General features: G+C 36.4%; 1 pseudogene; it reads left to right on the plus strand.

The window, feature by feature from the left end:
* The first annotated feature begins 737 nt into the window (after nucleotides 1–737).
* LOC110627612 lies at nucleotides 738–11,557 on the plus strand (annotated as a pseudogene).
* The last annotated feature ends 3,682 nt before the right edge of the window (nucleotides 11,558–15,239 follow it).

A 15,239-nucleotide genomic window follows, 5' to 3' on the forward strand; every position in this document is an offset into this window, starting at 1 on the left:
ATTAAATAAAATTCCATATATAGTTAAGTATAATATTAGGTATTTATCACATATAACAATTAGAATATTCAATTATAAATAATAGGTTTACTATAATTGACTTAATATATTTACAATTACAAATTATTTAAAATTAAAGTAAATTTATTCAAAATATAATAGTACCTTCATATAAATATATAGTGTTTTAATTTCTAATTTATTAAAGGTATAAAGTAAATTCTGTATAAAAATTTCCGTCCCTTCGAAAATATTAATTATTTTAGTAGCGAATAATTATTTTAATAATAATTAATTAAATATTATAAAAAATAATTTTTTAAATTTAGTATTTTAATAATTAAATAATAATATTTTAGCTGAATTAAAATATTAAATATTATTTTTAAAATTATTAACGAAGTGAACCATAGCTTAGGCTGTTAAAGTTTGACTAGCCGGTAAGGGAAACATTTGATCTGAAAGGCTAGTCATCCATTTTCTTGTAAGTAAAACTTGCGAATTACAATTACCTTAGGACTCGGATTTGACATTGGCCTTGAATTTCTAAGTTGCCCAAAACGACCCACCAATGTCTTTTTTACTCCTACTTCTACGACTTAGCTCTCACCACCCACCTCTTTAGTAAATTATTTTTCTCCCTTATAAATTCACACCACCTTTCTCTTCACATGTATCCTTCTCCATCATTCTTTCTTTTCAATTCAATCCAAAATCTTCTGCAGCACTTATCAACCATGGCTCTACCAATTTCATTATCTTCCCTTTTCTTCCTTTTCTTCACTCTCTCATCTGCTAAGGACATGTCTATTATCAGCTATAACATTGATCATCATCCTAAAAGCTGGAGAAGTGATTATCAAGTCATGAACATGCAACTGGTGGCTTGCGAAGCACCATAAAACTTATAATAAGCTAGGGGAGAGGGAGATGAGGTTTGAGATTTTTAAGTATAACTTGAGGTTCATTGATGAGCATAACTCTAAAAACCACAGCTACGAGGTTGGATTGACTAGGTTTGCTGATATTACCAATGAGGAGTACCGTGCCATGTTTTTGGGCACAAAGAGTGATCCTAAACGTAGATTAATGAAGTCTAGAAACCCTAGCCGAAGGTATGCTTTCAGGGCCTAACGTAGATTAATGAAGTCTAGAAACCCTAGCCGAAGGTATGCTTTCAGGGCCGGTGACGAGTTGCCGGAATCCGTGGATTGGAGAAAGCAAGGAGCTGTTAATCCAATCAAAGATCAAGGAAGTTGTGGTAAGCAATTCTTTTTTATCATTTTTCTTAGAAAAAATTATTATTTAGTCTTTATGGAGAAACTCGTTACTTAATCCCTTCACTTTGAAAAATACATTAAAATTGTCTATGATGCTTTAAAAATTTTACTAATTAATTTCTTTATTAATTTTAATTATTAAGTACTTTATTATTTAGTTCATTTGATTTGAAAAACTCATTAGTATATTGAGGATATATTAGATTTTTTTGTAATACTTAACGACTAAAACTGATGAAAGATTAATTAGTCGACTTTTTAAAATGTCAGAGTATTTTAATATATAATTTAAAATTAAGAGACAAACTAATAAATTTTTTCTAAGGACTAAATAATAAATTTTTATTTTTCTTACATTTACATAATTAAACAATAAGAGTCTGTTTGGTTTAATTATTGAATATAACTGATAACAGATAACAGATAGATTGATAGCTGATAATTGATTCTAACTTATATACTTAAGTGTTTGATAAATTATGTATAATCATTACTATTAGTGTAAAATAATTAATAAGAGTATTTATCTATCGGTTATGTTAATAAGATAAATATAAAAATATTAATTTATTATACTGCATATATAATAATTTAAAATATAACTATTTTATACACATGCATCATTTTTATTATATAATAATGAATATTATAACTAATTTATTTATTATTTATAATATTTTTAATTTTTGTATTATGTATTTTAATTTTAAATAATTTATTGATGTAAAAATTTTAAATTCAAAAAATTATAATTAATAAATTATAAAAGAGTAATATGATGTAAATAAAAAATAAAATTAAAACAATTAACAGGCTAATAAAAAATGCACCTCATAGTTGTCTATTAGCTATTCTCTATTTTTTTAATATTTTATTAAATATTTAATTTAGCTATTTAAATATATATTAGCTATGAGTTTATATTTAATACTTAAACCAAACACCTGATAAGGCATTACAGGGCAATAATGATAGTTGCATTTATAAAGAGTGAGATCTGCAAGGAGCATCGTGCATGCATGAGCGCCGGGACATATGCACTAATTCGGGCATGTTTGATCTTACTACACAAACATGTAATGAACTTAAAGAGACTCGTTTATTGGTGCAGGCAGTTGCTGGGCATTCTCAACCATAGCTACAGCAGAAGGAATAAACAAAATAGTTACAGGAGAGCTAATCTCTCCATCAGAACAAGAATTGCTAGACTGTGACAGGGTAATCGATGCAGGATGCAGTGGAGGTCTCATGGACAACGCCTTCCAGTTCATCCTCAAGAATGGCGGCATTGAAACCGACCAAGACTAGCCATACCTTGCTGTTGAAGGGCACATGTGATCCAAGGTCCGTATATACAAGTAACGTTCTTGTTTCTTTTGAATCATGTTGAAACTTGTAACACCAAAATAATGCTTAGCTGTATCGACGAGCAATGGAATGAGTGGTTCAACACTCTTCTTTCTTAAGTGAGCCTTATTAGGCTGATTTAGTGAGAATAATATTTAGTTTCAGTCCAGCTCAACATATCTATGATTAGATTAAAAAAAAAAAAAAGGTGTTCTTCATTCTAGGGTTTTGGTGTTTTTGGACTTTTGCAGTTGAACGACAAGGCTGTTAGTATTGATGGGTTTGAAGATGTTACTCCTTTCGATGAGAAAGCCTTACAGAAAGCTGTGGCAAATCAGCCTGTGAGTGTTGCCATTGAAGCCAGCGGCATGGGATTGCAATTCTACAAGTCGGTGAGTTCTTTCTTTTTCTTCAGTTGAATATATTATTTGAGTTACAGGCTGAAAGATGAACAATTTTTTCAGGGTTTATTCAGTGGATTGATCATCACTAGATCATGGAGTTGTCATTGTGGGATATGGATCAGAAAATGGAATGGACTACTGGATTGTTAGAAATTCATGGGGACGTGACTGGGGAGAGAATGGATATTTCAGGATCCAACGTAATGTGTTTAACACAAATACTGGAAAATGTGGAATTGCAATGGAATCTTCTTATCCAATCAAGAATACCCAGAAACCTGGTGGATCTTCCGAGGCCTCTGAGAAGATCAACAGAGCTTGAAAATGTCCTCTTGCCTCTTTCGGGCAAAGGACACAAAAAGAAGGTGATGAATTGTTGCCACCAAGGAAAACAGGGTGTTTGTGTTTATATCCGTTAAGTTGTTCATAAGCACATCCAAAACAAAATGAACTTGTTGTATTTTGATGTCATTTTGCCATTGGATAAAATTACCAAGCACAGCCAAGAATGTTGGTTTCTTGTACGCATTGTTTCATAACAAATGCACAAATTTAGGAACATATACATACTCAGAATCACAATAATAAAGAAAGGGATATGCATTGTTTCATAACAAATGCACAAATTTAGAAACATATATATACTCAGAATCACAATAATAAAGAAAGCAATAAAAAATTTAATGTGATTCCATCGTAAAATTTATGTATACGGACAATATATATAGACAATACACCGATAAAATTTTACAATGATGAAAAGAAGGGAGACACAATCTCTTAAAATTCTCAAAATTCTAACCTTAATATATTTTTCGAAGTCTCACGAGTAAATTTAAGATAGAAAAAAGATACATTTATTTATAAATTCCTACTTTTATTCGATTCAAGTTGCAACATTAAACTTTTTAAGTTGATTACAATTTGACCTATAAAAAAAATATTCAAAATTTAAATCACATAATTATCGAATTGCTTGCTAAGCTATATATTATTAATACATTTCCATGAATAAATCAACATTTCATGCAGGAGACTAATGCATGTGTAATTACATCCACTGTGGGTTCACCATTTCTTAATGCTAATTCTACTGTTTGAATTTTTTATGGTGCTGACATCCAATTCAGCTACAAATTTTTTTGGTGATTTGGGATTTGCTTATAATTGATATGTTAAGTTTAATTTTTAAGTATTTTTAATAAACATAGTATAATAAATATAAATATAATATATATATATATATATATATATAAATATATTAAAGGAAATTTTTAATATTTTTGGTAAAATTCACAATAATTTAGATAGAAATTTAATCCTGTAGAAAGATACGACCGGACGACCAGACGAGACAGTTTAGAAGGAGATGACCTGGCGACCTAGCGGACAACCATACGAGAGACAACCTGGCAACCTGGCGGACGACCAGAGACTAGATGAGGCGACCTAGCAACCTAGCAGACGACCAGACGAGATGACCTGGCAACTGGCCTGATGATTGAACTGGTGGCCAACCTAATGTCACCAGATGACTAGACCGATGACCAGACGGCCTGATGACCTGACAACATGATATCACCGGATGACCACATTAATGACTAGATGGCCAAACGACTTAGTGGCCAATGTAGGGTCTGATGACCGATATAACGATCTGATTAACTATGTCGTATTACTTTAAAATTATATTGTTTTGTAAAAAAGGTTTGTTTGGCCCAAATTAGTTTAGCTTAAGTTCTTTAAAGACTTATGTGTTATTTTCTTTTGTGAATTCTTCTAGACCATGCATTGCACATGAGTTAAACTTATGGAAAAGTATAAATAGCTTATCTTGTATAGAATTGAATACACATCAATATGTAAGAAGTATTATTCGTTTCTTAATATGGTACCAGAGCGGGCGAGTTTCTAGGGTTAAGATTCAGTAAAGGCTGCAACCTTTATTCGACTCAGTCCGTTTAGCTAGAACATAAGAAGACAGAGGAATGACAAATCCAATGCCCATGGTAGGAACTATGCAGTGGACGCGGTGAGCGAGAATCCGTTCTGCCTACAATCATCAGATCATCCAGGTATGATTCTAGTCTTAGCTTCTCTAATAGGGAGTAGAAACTTCAGATTTTGGAATAGAGCTATGAGAACAACATTAGGAACCAAGCAGAAGTTAGGTTTTGTCGATGGCACTGTTCTGATGCCAAGTAAAGACAATAAATACTTTGAATAATGGAAGAGATGAGACTATATGGTCACATTTTGAATCTTGAACTCAGTCTCAAAGGATCTCATAGATTGTTTCATATATATGGTGTCCTCAAGAGATTTGTGATGTGAGATTACAGAGAGGTTTGGGGAGAGTAATGGTACTCAAATATATAAATTATATAGATAGATCTCCCTTATTTCTCAAGAAAATTCTCCTGTTTCTCTTTACTTCACTCGTCTAAAAAGGCTATGGGATGAGTTAGGGTCTATAGAAGTTCTACCTCTATGTTCCTATGGAGCGTCTAAGGCCATGGATGATATGAATAATAGGAATAGACTTATACAGTTCTTGATGAATTTAAATGAGAGTTTTAATTATGTGAGAGACCAAATTTTGGTTCTTGACCCCCTGCCATCTATAAACCGAGTATATTCTATGGCCCTTAAGTATGAATCTCAAAAGGAGGTTCTGAGTAAAAAAAACCATGATTCCAATGAAACCTTGGTGCTATTTAATCAGTCACAAAATGGAAAACAGAAAAAATATGATCCAAAGAAAGGGCACTATAGTCATTGTAACATGGATAGCCATGTTAGGGATATATGTTTCAAACTAATAGGATATCCAGATTGGTTCAAGAATAAAACCAAGATCGGAGGGTAACATGCTAGGCATGATAGAGATAGAAACACTGGCCAGAAATTGGTGGCCATAACTAACGGTCTTGAGTTTGAGGAAGACAGTCCTCTTGATATAGCACATGATGGTACTAAAATTGATGAGACTGGTGCAACCTTGAGTAATCTTCAATAGGAGTTCTCAAGGCTAGTAAAGAGAAAAACAACCTTAACAACTACTACTACTGATGCAAGTTTAAGGCTTACTGAAAGCTTAGGCTGTGGCTCACACATCTTTGCTGGTAATTACAATTCTGCTAATACTTGAAACAATAAGATGCATGATAATATAACCTAGATTTTAGACATTGGTACCACTGACCATACATCGCCAAATAAATATTTGCTCACCAATTTATCTAAAGTACAAAAGTGTGTGTCCGTTTACTTACTTAATGGAAATATGGCTAGAGTAACACATGATGGCTCAATTTCTTTATTTGATTCTATTGTTTTAAGAGATGTGCTCGATATTTCAAATTTTAATTATAATCTATTATTTGTTAGCAAGTTGATATAACATAGCAAAATATTATTATTTTTTCACACTCATCTTTGCTTCATACAGGACCCTCTAATTGAAAAAGTGGTAGCTGTAGAAATGAAAGATGAGGTTTATACAAAATAAACTGAAAGAGTTTTGATGCATCACAGGTTTATAATGTCTTGTCTACAATACTGCACACTATCTCTTCTTTTCAATCCTTTGTAAATACAATACTTTCTGTTTCTCATATGAATAAAGAAAGTTTTAATAATATGTCATATAAATCTATTTGCATGCTTAGTATTTAGGATATTCATGACAAACTAGGACATGTTTCTGTTGGCAAACTAAAATATATTGATGGTCTTAGGTATGATAGAAATGGAAATTTTATAATGTGAAATTTGTCAATTGGCAAAACAACCTAGGCTTACTTTTCCTACAAGTCATAATTTGAGTTTAAAACTATTTGATTTATTGCATGTGGATATTTGTGGGCCTTAACTAGAGCAAGATATTTTCTAACTATTGTTAATGATCACACTATGGCTACTTGGACCTTTATGATGTAATTCCAAGGTCAGAGTATGCATTTTCTGTCTAGATTCTTAAAACTAATTAAAAATTAGTTTAAGGCTAAAGCCAAAATTATAAGAACTGATAATGGGCATGAATTCTTGAGCAGAGAATGCCAAAACCTTTTTAAAAGTAGGGTATTATTCACCAAAGATCTTGCCCTTACACTTCACAACAAAATGGAGTGATGTAAAGGAAATATAGACATCTCCTAGACACTGTCAGGGCCTTAAGGCTTCAAGCCAACCTGCTAAAGAAATTTTGGTCGAAATGTATTCTGATAGCCACTTATCTCATAAATAGAATATCTATTGCCAGTCTTAATTAGCAAAGTCCTTATGAAAGGTTGTTCAAAAGGATTCTAGATTATACACATCTCAGAAAATTTGGGTATTTATGTTTTGCCACTAGAGTCAATCCTCATAAAGGTGAATTTGAGTCAAGGTCTGTTAAAGTAGTTATGATAGGATATGGAGGAACAAGTAAGACTTACAAAATTTATGATTTACAAACAAATAACATTCTGATTATCAGGCATGTAGTTTTTTTATGAAAGTGTGTTTTCTTATGCCCATGATATAAATTTAAATTCATCCTCCGTGATTCCTATTTCCATTATTGAGCCTAATATTGTAGATAAAGTCATTATACCTTTTGTTCCTACCTCAGTGCTCGACTAGGACAGTTTGAGTCCATCTCCTTCTTATGCTGTACCTTCTGCTTCTCCTATGGAGTTAAAAAGGTCCACTAGAACCATTCACAGACCAGCTTGGTTACAATACTTTGTGAGTTTTGCTTCTTTTGAACTCAGCCTATTTTGAAGTGTGCTTTGAGCCACACCATCAATCTTTTGTCCATAATATAGTTGTTGTTAATGAGCCCACTATGTATACATAGGCATCCCTTGATACTCAGTGGGTTGCTGCTGTGCAGCAAGAGTTAGTGGCTTTATAAAAGAATAATACTTGAGTTCTTACTAATTTGCCTAAATGAAAAAATACAATTGAGAATAAATGGGTTTATAAAGTGAATTATAAACCTACAGGTGAGATAGAGAGGCTTAAGGCTCATTTGATAGCCAAGGGCTACAATCAAATTGAGGGTCTAGATTTTAAAGACAGGTTTTCATCTATTGCAAAACTAACAACTGTTAGGATTTTGATTCTATTAGCCACTATAAGGCAATGACTGTTTTTCAGCTTGATATTAATAATGCTTTTATCCATGGCACTTTAAATGAGAAGGTTTATATGTTACCTCCTCAAGAATATCATAAGGTCTTACCATGCCAAGTTTGCTTGCTTAAAAAATCTCTCTATAGCTTAAAACAAGCCTCTAGACAATGGAATATTGAATTCACTAGCTTCCTCAAGTCTTTGGGGGGTTCAAACAGTCTTTCCATGATCATCATTTGTTTATTAAGCAATCTAGGACACTCTTTTATGGTACTCTCAATATATGTTGATGATGTAATTATGGACGAGCACTTCTCTTGATGATATTGCGGTTGTTAAAGCTGCTTTGCATAATAAATTTACTATCAAAGATTTGGTGCATCTTAAATATTTTATTGGGCTTGAAATAACTCAATCAGATCAAGCCACTATTCTTAGTCAGGCAAAGTTTATCACTGACTTGTTGGGTGATATTGGTATGTTGAATTATAAGCCTGCTTTGTTTTCTCTACCTAGAGGTTTACACATCTATCACCAGATATAGGTGAGCCTCTTACTAAACCAAATTGTTATAGAAGGCTCATTGGAAGGCTTTTCTATATTAATCTCACTAGGCCGGATATTAGCCATGATGTACATCACCTCAGCCAGTTTATGGTTGCCCCTAAAAAACCACATTGGGAAGCAACCATGCATGTTTTAATGTATCTGAAAGCTAATGTTAACACTAACCTTTGTTTTTTTGTTAGTTGTGATTTTTGAGTCACTACTTATTGTGACTTAGATTGGACATCTTGTTATTTATTTCGAAAATTTTTAACTGGATTTGAGGTCTTTCTTGTATCTTCATAGATTTTCTGGAAAATAAAAAAGCAAACTACTGTTTTTAAGTCCTTTGCTGAGGCAGCGTATAAGGCCATGGCTACAACAGTTTATGAATTACTTTGGATTACTTCTATTTTATGAGATTTGCAAGTTCCAGTTAGTTATCTAATCCAGCTTCATTGTGACAACAAGGCCGCTCTTCAAATTGCAGCTAATCTGATTTACCATGAGAGGACAAAATACATTGATATTGACTATTATATTGTGTGAGAACAACTTCAGAAACATTTTTTAATTACTTCACATGTGTCAAGTCAGGACCAGATCGCAAACCTAATCACTAAGCCTTTATCAGCTGCCTTACACCAGTATTTTTATTCCAAGTTGTCTCTAGTGTCTCTTCTAGCTCCAACTTGAAGAGGGGTGTAGAAGGATACAATTGGACAACCAGATGAGACAGTGTAGAAGGAGACAACCTGGTGGACCAGATGACCAGACGAGATGACCTAGTGGCTTGGTACGACCAGAAGACCATATGATAGACAACCTTGCGACTTAGCAACTTGGCAAATGACCAAACGACTAGACGACCATACAAAAGAGAACCTAGCAGATGACCAGACTAAAAGAGATGACTTGGCAACCTGGTGGATGACCAGACGAGATGACCTGGTTATGTGATTGACGACCAGATAACTTGACGATTGGCTTGATGTCCTGATGACTGACCTGATGGCTGACCTAATGTCACCAGATGACTAGATTGATGACAGACGGCTTGATGACCTGGAAACATGATGTCATCGGATGACCAAATTGATGACTAGATGGCCGGACGACTTGGTGGTCAATGCAAGGTCTGATGATTGACATAACGACCTGATTAACTGAGTTGTGTTGCTTTAAAATTATATTGCTTTGTAGAAGGATTTCGTTTAGCCCAAATTAGTTTAGCTTGAGTTTTTTAAAGACTTTTGTATTATTTTCTTTTCTGGATTCTTTTAAACCTTGTATTGCACATGAGTTAAGCTTATGGGAAAATATAAATAGCATCTCTTATACAAAACTGAATACACATCAATATGCAAGAAGTATAATTCGTTTCTTAACAAACTCATCATTTGGCATGAATGATTTTGCAAGAAAAAAATTCAAATGAATTCCTACAAAATCATTCATGATTTCATTTCCATACATAATGAAAAATTTTCAACTTAAGAAATTTTAAATTCTTTTATTCTAAACAAGAATTTTGAAAGAAAAGAATTCAATTGAATTGAATTTTTATAAAATTCGTGATTCCAAACAGAGGGTAAATAAATACACTAATTTATATATCTGTAGTATATATAATAAAGCAAATGAGGGCAAATTTATGAATATTTATAAATGATATTGAAATATAATTGTCTATCGATATAATTTCAATAAGGCTTATCATGAATTAAAAAAAATTCAAACATTTGCTTGAATTTATAATTATAATCGATTCTTTAAATTTTTTATAATAAAGTCTAATATTTCAATTTGATATATCGAAAATGACTAAATTGAGTTTAAAAAATTGAAAACAAATGATAATATAGTCCTTAGACTTTAAATAAATCTATATCTTAATTCTTATATTTTTAAAATTCAATAATTTAATTTCTCACTTTTATTATATTAGTCTCACAAGTATACACAATGCACGTGTCTCGAATTAAAATATATATATATATAACTTCAAAAATATATATAGTCCATTATTACAAATGTATTATGTACACACAGACTTTGTGCTTTTATTTTCTTATTCAATCTTCAGTTCTTTCAATGTCTTCTTATTCTATGGCACTATTTTGCTATCCTAAATAGTTTTGTGCTAAGTTAAATTGCATGTTAGCCAATTTCTGGGTTGAGAGGAGATGGAGAGATCCGTAAGATACATTAGCTTTGATGGTAATACTCTTGCATATCCGAATTGTAACGACCCGAAAATCGGACCGCTACCGGCGCTAGGATCCGGGTCGACTTAAGGCCGCCGGGACCCGTAGCAAGCCTGACATAAAATCTGTAAACCTGTATAATCCCATACATGATCAACGACATGCATAAAAATTAAAACTTTTCTTTCATAAACATCAACCAAACTCAACCTGTGCATAAATATGAACATAACTTTGATCCCTCTGTGGGATCTCATCTGTGCCCTCAAAGGGTAACATAACCTGTGTTGAGCTGGTTTACATAAACATCATCAAAACCTCTAAGATCATGTATAAAAAGGGATACAACACTCTATGGTCAAGCACACACTAACATCCATAAAACTCATTACATAACTATACTGTACTTTTACATTACAATTTGATCATGTCCATTGCTAGCTATTACATAAACAAGACTTCATTATCCTATCCGGACTCCTGCTCTATCCTGTACCTGCAAGCCTGGGGGTAAAGGGAGAGGGGTGAGCTAAAAGCCCAGTGAGTAGAGCTATTAAAAACACATTAACACTATGCTCAAATGGAATGCATCATAACACAGACAATTCACATAAGGGTTGGGTGAATTTGTCACCAAATAGTCCAAGTTAACTCTGTGCCAGGCCGTAGCATGGGGTCCTGGTCTTCCTGTCATACATACATTACTTACCATTTTCCCAGGGCCTCCTCTGGGCTCCTGGTCTTCAAGTCCCATAACCGTGTTTTACTCTGTGCCAGGCCTGTAGACTGGGGCCTGGTCTTTCTTACTCTGTGCCAGGCCGTAGCATGGGGTCCTGGTCTTCCTGTCTTGGACTAACTGGGTCATCCAACATTCACCCACATCAACAACAATTTATGCGATGCGGCATATTCGTGAAAACTAATGCAATCATCCTATTGCATAATCATGATGCATGATACATGATAAAACATTTAGTTTTAAAAGATTAAGTTTAGTTCCACTCACCTCTGGCTGACTCTGACAATACCGAAGCAGCTGAACTCACTGCTGGGGTCCTCGGTTCCTCGGGTCCGAACCTACACAGGTGGACTCAAATGAGGGACCAAACATACCTGAACATAACTCTAAAATATTCCCCAAAAACCCCCTAAAACATCCTGAAAATATCACATAAAAACATGCAAGAAATGGCTGAACAGGGCACTTTCGGCGGCAGGTTCGGCGGCCGAAAGTCCCTCCAGAGCCGAAAGTCATGCAGGTTCGGCGGCACCTTCGGCGGCCGAAACTCCCAGACAGAGACGAAACTCATGCATGTTCGGCGGCACTTTCGGCGGCCGAAACTGCCCGACAGAGACGAAAGTCTCTCTTTCGGGGGCAACTTCGGCAGCCGAAGGGCTGCCTTCCCAGCCATGTTCGGCGGCCGAAAGTGCCTTCGGCTGCCGAACCTGGTTTCTGCCAAGGGCAGAAACTTGGCTCCCTTTGCACATTTCGCCTCCAAACCTTCCAAACATGCATATTTTTCAACCAAAGCATGCATACAAGTTCCTAGGGGCCTCAAACATGCATATACCCCATCTACAACACTTCAATCACACACAATCAAGCTACATTGCTCAAATCATCAATATAACCCATAAACTCAACATATAACCTAACATGCATTTCTACCCATAGATCTTGCATAAAACTTATTTAAAACACATAAGGAGCTTAAGATCGGCTCTTACCTCTTGAAGATCGAGAGGGAGACGACCTAAACTTGGAGATCCTCGAAAATGAGCTCCTGAGTTCCCAAAGCTCCAAAACTTGTTTCAAAAGCTTAAATCTTCAAAACCAAGTGAAAACAAGTGAAAATCTTGAAAGATTTAGAGGAAGAACATCAAAAATGGGTGAGGGACGGCAGAAAGCTCACCTTGGCCGAAAATGGGAAAAAGCTCGCCCGTTTTCGGCTAAGGGACCCTTTTATAGTGGCTGGCCAGACCACGTTCGGGGGCCGAATGTGCCTCCGCATGCATGCCATGTTCGGCGGCCGAACATGAGGTTCGGCGGCCGAACCTGAACTTCCCTCACTCATGCTTTCGGGGGCCTAACGTGCCTCCAAAACGCATGCATGTTCGGCGGCCGAACTTGACTTTCGGCGGCCGAACCTGGGTTTTCCTCCAATGCTATTTTCATGCAAAAAAACTCATTTTATTTAATACTTAAAAATCATAAAACACATTAAAACATTTTTATAAAACACAGTTCTACCCTTCTAGAGGTCTCCGACATCCGAGATTCCACCGGACGGTAGGAATTCCGATACCGGAGTCTAGCCGGGTATTACATTCTCCCCCCCTTAAGAACATTCGTCCCCGAATGTTCCTCAACTAGTACATGCATACCAAACAACATAACATACACACAAAAACACATACAGACTATTAACACTCACCTCAAAACAGATGGGGGTATTGCTGGAGCATGGACTCCCGTGTCTCCCAGGTGCATTCTTCAATATTGTGGTGGTTCCAAAGGACTTTCACCATTGGGATTTCCTTGTTTCTTAACTTTCTGATCTGAGTGTCAAGAATCCGCACTGGCTGCTCAACATAGGTGAGATCCTCTTGGATCTCCACATCAGGCTCACTAAGAACCTTGCCCGGATCTGACACGAACTTTCTCAACATAGAAACATGGAAAACCGGATGGATTCTCTCCATTGAAGCAGGTAAATCCAGCTTGTACGATACATTCCCAATCTTTTGCAAGACTTCGAAGGGTCCGATGTACCGCGGAGCCAGTTTACCCTTCTTCCCGAACCGAACCACTCCTTTCATTGGAGACACCTTGAGCAATACCAGATCCCCCTCCTGAAACTCTACTAGTCTTCTGCGGATGTCTGCATAACTCTTCTGTCTGCTTGCAGCAGTCTTAATTCTTTCTCTGATTAAGGGTACCACCCTGCTGGTGATCTCTACTAGTTCAGGCCCTGCCAAGGCCTTTTCTCCAACTTCCTCCCAGCAAACAGGTGACCTGCACTTCCTTCCATATAAAGCTTCATATGGAGCCATCCCGATGCTAGCATGATGACTGTTATTGTAGGCAAACTCCACCAAAGGTAGATGCTGCCTCCAAGAACCGCCAAAGTCCAGCACACACATTCTGAGCATATCTTCTATGGTCTGGATGGTCCTCTCTGACTGTCCGTCTGTCTGTGGATGGAAGGCAGTGCTGAAATCCAATCTAGTACCCATGGCATTCTGCAGACTCCGCCAAAATCTGGAGGTGAACTGGGGCCCTCTATCTGACACTATAGAAATAGGAACCCCATGCAGTCTGACTATCTCATCAACGTACACCTGCGCCAACTTGTCCACAGAATAGCCACTCCTGACAGGGATAAAGTGAGCAGATTTGGTGAGTCTGTCCACAATCACCCATATGGAGTCCAATCTGTTGGACGTCGCCGGTAACCCCACCACGAAGTCCATAGCTATATTCTCCCATTTCCACTCTGGAATAGGTAGCGGGTTAAGCATTCCAGCCGGCTTCTGATGTTCCAGCTTCACCCTCTGACATACTTCGCAGGCTGACACGAACTGTGCCACTTCTTTCTTCATAGCTGGCCACCAATAAACCTTTTTCAGATCTTGATACATCTTGGTGGCTCCGGGGTGAATGCTGTATCTTGCATTATGAGCCTCTCTCATAATGTCTCCTTTTAGCCCAATGTTATCTGGTACACAAAGTCGACTCCCATAGCGGAGGATCCCCTTATTGTCGAATCTGAACTCACTGTCCTTGCCTGACTGAACCGTCCTGGCAATCTTCACTAACTCTGGGTCCTCATGCTGTTTCTGAGCCACCTGCTCCAGAAACACGGGTGTCACTTTCATCTGAGCAACCAAGGCACCTGTACCAGACAACTCCAACTGTAGACCTTCCTCAATGAGCTTGTAAAACTCCTTCACCACTGGTCTCCTCTCTGCCGTGATGTGGGATAGACTGCCTAGTGACTTCCGGCTTAGGGCGTCTGCCACAACATTCGCCTTACCCGGATGATACTGAATCTTGCAATCATAGTCACTTAGCAACTCTACCCATCTCCTCTGTCTCAAATTCAAATCCCTCTGACTCAAGATGTACTGCAAGCTTTTATGATCTGTGAAGATCTCACATCTTACCCCATAGAGGTAATGCCTCCACATCTTGAGTGCAAAGATTACTGCTGCCATCTCAAGGTCATGTGTGGGGTAATTCAACTCATGCTTCTTTAGCTGCCTAGAAGCATAAGCAATCACCCTCTCATTCTGCATAAGCACACAACCCAGTCCCACACGGGACGCATCAC

This window comes from Manihot esculenta, chromosome 12 (genome assembly GCF_001659605.2).
Source record: "Manihot esculenta cultivar AM560-2 chromosome 12, M.esculenta_v8, whole genome shotgun sequence".
In the NCBI taxonomy this organism is placed as follows: domain Eukaryota; kingdom Viridiplantae; phylum Streptophyta; class Magnoliopsida; order Malpighiales; family Euphorbiaceae; genus Manihot; species Manihot esculenta.